Source organism: Anastrepha obliqua, chromosome 5 (assembly GCF_027943255.1).
Source record: "Anastrepha obliqua isolate idAnaObli1 chromosome 5, idAnaObli1_1.0, whole genome shotgun sequence".
NCBI classification, from domain to species: Eukaryota; Metazoa; Arthropoda; class Insecta; order Diptera; family Tephritidae; genus Anastrepha; species Anastrepha obliqua.
Window position 1 is genome coordinate 128,089,727 of NC_072896.1, and position 6,000 is coordinate 128,095,726.

The 6,000-nt window shown below is 34.9% G+C and overlaps 1 long non-coding RNA gene across 1 annotated transcript in view; it reads right to left on the reverse strand.

The window, feature by feature from the left end:
• The window catches only part of LOC129248612 (uncharacterized), a 48,216-nt gene extending 42,674 nt beyond the window's left edge, over nucleotides 1–5,542 (reverse strand). The window contains exon 1 of the long non-coding RNA XR_008582632.1: nucleotides 5,453–5,542. This is a non-coding gene — a long non-coding RNA (uncharacterized LOC129248612). The remainder of the gene's footprint in view (nucleotides 1–5,452) is intronic.
• Nucleotides 5,543–6,000: the final 458 nt, after the last annotated feature.

The window sequence follows — 6,000 nt, forward strand, 5'->3', positions numbered from 1 at the left end:
ATATTCTCAAAGGTTCATCATTCCCTGCCGAGTAGCGACCGTTGTTAGAAAAAACTCTTCCTAAAAATTGGAGTTTCGTGCTCGTGGTTTGGACTCTGCGTATTTTCGAATGTTCGTCACGCACTAACTCATTCGACTACGTCGGCCACATATTTCGATTAAATAAACTCACTTTCACAGTACACACAAACCACAAAACTCCCATTAAGATGGCGTACATCGTTTCTGATTGATTGTTACTGCACAGAACCAATTAACTACTAAGCCCTTGAAATTCGTATGTTCGTTCATAGCTGAAGCCATATGATTTCCCAATATACGCTGCACATTTCCCCTTATTCTTGTCTTGTTTCATAGCTTAATAATTCGTTAATAAATGTACAAGAATGTATGTACGTACTCAATATATCAGCGGGTTATAGTGGAATAAATGGCCAAAACTGAAAAGAACTAAATCGCTTTCTTTAACTTGAATTCTGAATTATGAATCCAGCCTCGTGGAATTGTTACTCCTGATAAATAATATAAAAGTATAAAGTTTACAAACATACAACTATATTTACATGGATGGGTATACATATATGTATATGGACATCTGTATATGTAGCTAATATGAGTGTATATATGTATATTCATATGTAAATATGTGACAATTAGTACCTATCAGTAAATTCAAAAATTAGTCATAATCATAAAAGAAACAATAACATATTTGTTGCTCCTAATTACAAGTGTGCGTTTTAAAATAAACTGTTTGGTGACAATATGCGTTCAATCGCTAATATTTGTTCAATGAATGCGAGCTTTATCAATCCATTAACGCCAAACAAGCAAGGACGCGTTCCAGCAGATTGCCGATCCGACCCCCGCCCATTTGCGTTATGGTATTTTAATGATAAGTTAAACGGTGCTCGTGACTCGCCTCTTTGCGGGGTGTTCATTAATCAGCTGCTTGAGAGATACGAAGCTGAAGTTTTCATCAACAAAGTACTTAATTATGGACGAGTATGTTATATGTTGTGATAAGATAGTCTGCTTGGAAAGCCATTTCGTTAATAAGTGAGTGTCATTGTGGGTTTCATATCCACACATACATACATATGTATGTGTGGGGCACATGTTAAGACGTGCGCATGCAAGCATTAATACCACCAATTACTGTTGATAATTCTTAATTATCTATTTTAAATATTTTTATGGCTACGCCAGCAAGAGATCCATCCAATTATACTCATAAATATTTGCATGTACGATTCACATGTTTTCAAATCGTTAGCATTCACGCTATGTACATATGTATGTACATACATACATGCATATATGCAAAACAAATTAATGCATACATACATATGTATATTTCATTTTATTAATGAAGCTTTATTTTTGAATTGTAAGATCTCCAAAATCTATATAATTTATATAGCGAGATCTGCATACTTACGGATCCTATTCCAAATACATATGTACATATTTTTCGCTCAACTGAATAATTTCTGAATAAGAATATTTGCTATATCTTTAGCCTGCCGATCACTAGCTTTCTAGAGATTCATATGTACATACATATGTATGTAGTACTGTATGTTTTACAATGGTATTGTCTCATAAATAGTCCAACTGACGCTCAATCAAGTAGTATAGAATTTATTTATAAATATATTTTAATACGTTTTTATATTTATTGTGTATCTGGTGCAGTAGGTAGGCCTAATAGAGAAAAATGAGAGATTTTAAGCCGTTAAATCGCCGCTAAATCGCTAAATTAGTAAACATTTGCCCGTAAGTAAGTTATTTCAGTTTTCACCATCACAGTCGAAATGCTACATAAACAAGACAAATCTATACTAATATTATAAAGAGGAAAACTTTGTTTGTTTGTTTGTTTGTAACGAATAGGCTCAAAAACTACTGGACCGATTTTAAAAATTCTTTCACCATTCGAAAACTACATTATCCACGAGTAACATGGACTACACTTTATTTTGGAAAAAAATAGGGTTCCGTAAGATATTTGGATTTTTCGGACACAAACTGAAAAAAATCGTATATATAAAATAAATTCAACTTTTTGTGTGTGTTCGCTAACCGCCCGTGTCTGCACCGAATTAAACCAAACTTACACACAATGTTAAGAAGGTACTGAAGATGATTTCCGTATAGTTTGAATACCTATTGGTGGATAGGGCTCGAGATATAGGTCAAAACGTGGACCCGGATAACCTTCGGATGTGTATGTACAATATGGGTATCAAATTGAAGCTGTTGGTGAATGCCTTAGTACAGAGTATTTTTCATGCCGCTACGTGACTGGGTTCTCGAGATATAGGTCAAAACGTGGACCCGGGTAACCTTCGGATGTGTATGTACAATATGGGTATCAAATGAAAGCTGTTGATAAGTGCTTTAATACGGGGTAATTTTCATACCTATTGATGACTAGAGTCTCGAAATATATGCCAAAACGTGGACCCGCCGTGTCTTTGCACCGAATTAAACCAAACTTACACACATTGTTAAGGAGGTATTGAAGATGGTTTCCGTATAGTTTGGATACCTATTGGTAGATAGGGTCTCGATATATAGGTCAAAACGTGGACCCGGGTAACCTTCGGATGTGTATGTACAATATGGGTATCAAATGAAAGCTGTTGATAAGTGCTTTAATACGGGGTAATTTTCATACCTATTGATGACTAGAGTCTCGAAATATATGCCAAAACGTGGACCCGCCGTGTCTTTGCACCGAATTAAACCAAACTTACGCACATTGTTAAGTAAGTATTGAAAATGGGTTTCGTAAAGTTTGGTTGTAATTCGGAGCAGTGGCAACGGGTACAGCGTTCTTTTGAGCCAGCCATAATGTCGCTTACTTTTTTAACGCTTGGGGTGGAACTGAACTGTCAAATTGACAGTGTGAGTTACAATGTGTCAATATTTCCTTCTGATTTGGATGCCATAAGGAAAAAACGTAAGTGCAACATGTAAAAATTGTTTGTAAATTTTTTTGGAGTGGATTTTGGAACAGTGAATAATTTCTTACGAAATTTGAGAATTTAATGTGAAATCCGAATGAAGTTATGTGTACGTGGAAAAAACAATTTTTTTTTTTTTTTTTTTTTTTTGAAAAATATAAATGGATAATGGTTAAAAAAGCTCCAATGCTTAATAAAACATATAAATTTAAACGAAAAATTCATGGATGATCAGGAAAAAAGACGATTGTTTATTCATATGCGTTGATTTGAAATTTAAAAACAATCTTCTTTTTTCCTGATTTTCAATTTATATTTTATATTTAATCAAAAACAAATAGAAAAACAAAAAATATTGTTTATGCCAAAGCGCTTGAATTAAGAATACAGAAATAAATAATATGAAAACCATATATTTTCTGTTCTAAATCATATCTATTCTATTTTAGTGTGCCCAGCGAAGGGGGCCGGGTTTGCTAGTATATAATATATTCATGTACCGGGAATCCGCATTAGTCGCCGTTTTATGTTGTTGTTGTTGTTTTAACAGTAATATTGTAGAAGCCCCGCCAGTCTAGGGTATATCACCGGTCGTCTTCGTCTGGATCACCTAAAGGTAGGCCCAGGAAACATGCTGTTTCGACGGGTTGGGTTCAGAGGGAGAGGGGGTTAGATAAGTAGGTTTTAAAGGGCATGTGAAAAGGTGGTTAGTGTCGTGCGGGGTACCTGCCAGATACCAGCCAGACGAATAACGTCACTGGGTGCTCCTTTCTTCGACAGCCTGGGGCAGTGCGCTAACCTAAATTCCATCAATCATGTCCATTCCATCAACAGCTCTGACTGACTAGATATCTGCCTGTTTTAGGTATCATAATGATATCAAAACGGCGCTTCAGTGCTACTTGGCGAGTGACAGTCTGATACTTCAACCAGTTTACCTACCAACCTACCTATGTAGGCTTAAAAATAATGCGTTAGGCATGGCAATCTATGCTATCATGGTGCCCAACGCATCTTATCTTCTAGTAGTGTTCTTGCTTGCGGTGGTTATGCATACCAGTTCTATAAACATCTCAATACCACAAACCCCGCATTTGTATACTCAAACTCAAATGCCAATAACAACAATCAGAAATGTTTCCAATTCCCAATTTTCCTACGGAAAGTACTCAGAACCAATTTTTTTTTTATTAAATGCTTGCGGTGTTCCAAACGACCACTAATTAAACCGCTCACCAAAGTGGGGAGGGTCAAGCGGCAATAAACAAATGCAATAAGAAAAACATCGCTTTGATCGAAAACTCGAACATTTGGTTTGGAATGATCGCATGGTCGTGGATTTTTATACTGAGTATTATTGAGTGCGGAGGAAGGAGCTCGGCCAAACACCCAATAAAGGGAGCAGTCGCCAATTATATATGTATGCATACAGTCATTTCATGAGTCATACACCAAAGAATTGTTTTTGCGGTGTACAATGTAAAGTACCCACGCTCCAACTGTTTCATCAACATGGGCATGTTGGATGAACGGTTGTATTATGTATAGTGTGGTTGCCCAGCCGATTTCCAAGTTAGTCCAACGGTTGCATGAAAATTAAATGTTTTAATTTTTGGTGGGCGGAGTTAGCGGGTGTTCAATGAGTTGGAACGTGTATACGCAGATCGTACAACCAAAAAAAATAAAATAAACAGTTAATAAAATAAATAATTATTCCCACAGAAAAAAATTACAAAAAAGTGAATAAAAAAGTAAAGAAAAAAGTAAATAAAACTAAAAAAAATCAAAAATAAAATAATAAAATGAAATTATTATTATTGAACAAACTTCTCTTGATTCGTGCATTTTTCGAAACGTTCAATACCACCAAAATGAGAATAATAAAATTGGACAACGCGTTCTATATCATATTGGAACGTGTAAACTCTGCATAAGAAAATGTATCGTACAGGCATTGCAACAGATCTCTGGTGTGAACTTATAAGTATATGCATATATTTACATATGTATAGGTATATCTGTATGATGTAAAGAGTTTTTATACGACTTCACAGTTTTCAGTGCATATTGAGCTTAATGCAACCGATGAGAAAATGTACAGTTCTACTAGTACTTATTTGCTAGCAGTACATATTTGTAAGTTTGTGTGCAAATAAAGATTATTTTAGTTAACAATGCGGATCCTACTAAATAAATCCACAAGTATGTGACTAATATTCAAGGAATTTCTGTGACAAAAATATATAAATTACTTTGGGATTTTTCGAGCTTTCATATGTATGTATGTATGTAAGTAGTATGCACTTATGTATATGCATATATATGTATATAGGCAGACAACGTTCGCCGTTTTTTTATTTTGCTTTTCGCATAGCAAGAAATTTTGAGAGACTAGAAGGTGATTTTGAAGCAAATAAAATACATTTCTTATGATTTCTATCTACTGACGGCTATTTTAATTTCACTAAACTCGTACTTACCTTTTTTAATACACAAAAATATTTGTATGACTACTTCAGACTGAAAAGCTGTTGTGTAACACAAAAACAGATATAAACTCTAAATCCTTTGGAAAGTTCGATTGGGTGGATCCCTGTTGAGATATAAGCAAGTAATATTTCCAAAATGTGTGCGAGTATCGCAAATATTCGTCGAAAGTGTCACAACTCAAAATTTAATATCAATTTTTAAAATGAGGTTTTGCACCTTTACTACTCATGCTGCACATTTCCGTTAGTAGGACAAATATGAAACCAAAAGTAGTTATATTTCTCCTCAACCTAAACTGTTTGGCAATGAGATGAAATTTTTGTTATACGCTTCCTGGCGCACAAAAGATTTCGAGTTGCGCCTCTTTTAAAGAATATATGCGATATGTATGTATGTACTCACCTCGCACTAAAATAATTCCGTTATCTCCTCCTTTTGTTATAAGCGTTGAGCTGGAAAAGACTGGAATTAATAATGCACATGCACCGATAACGTGAACATACAAATACTTTTTGCTATATGCGAATTCTACAGTAGT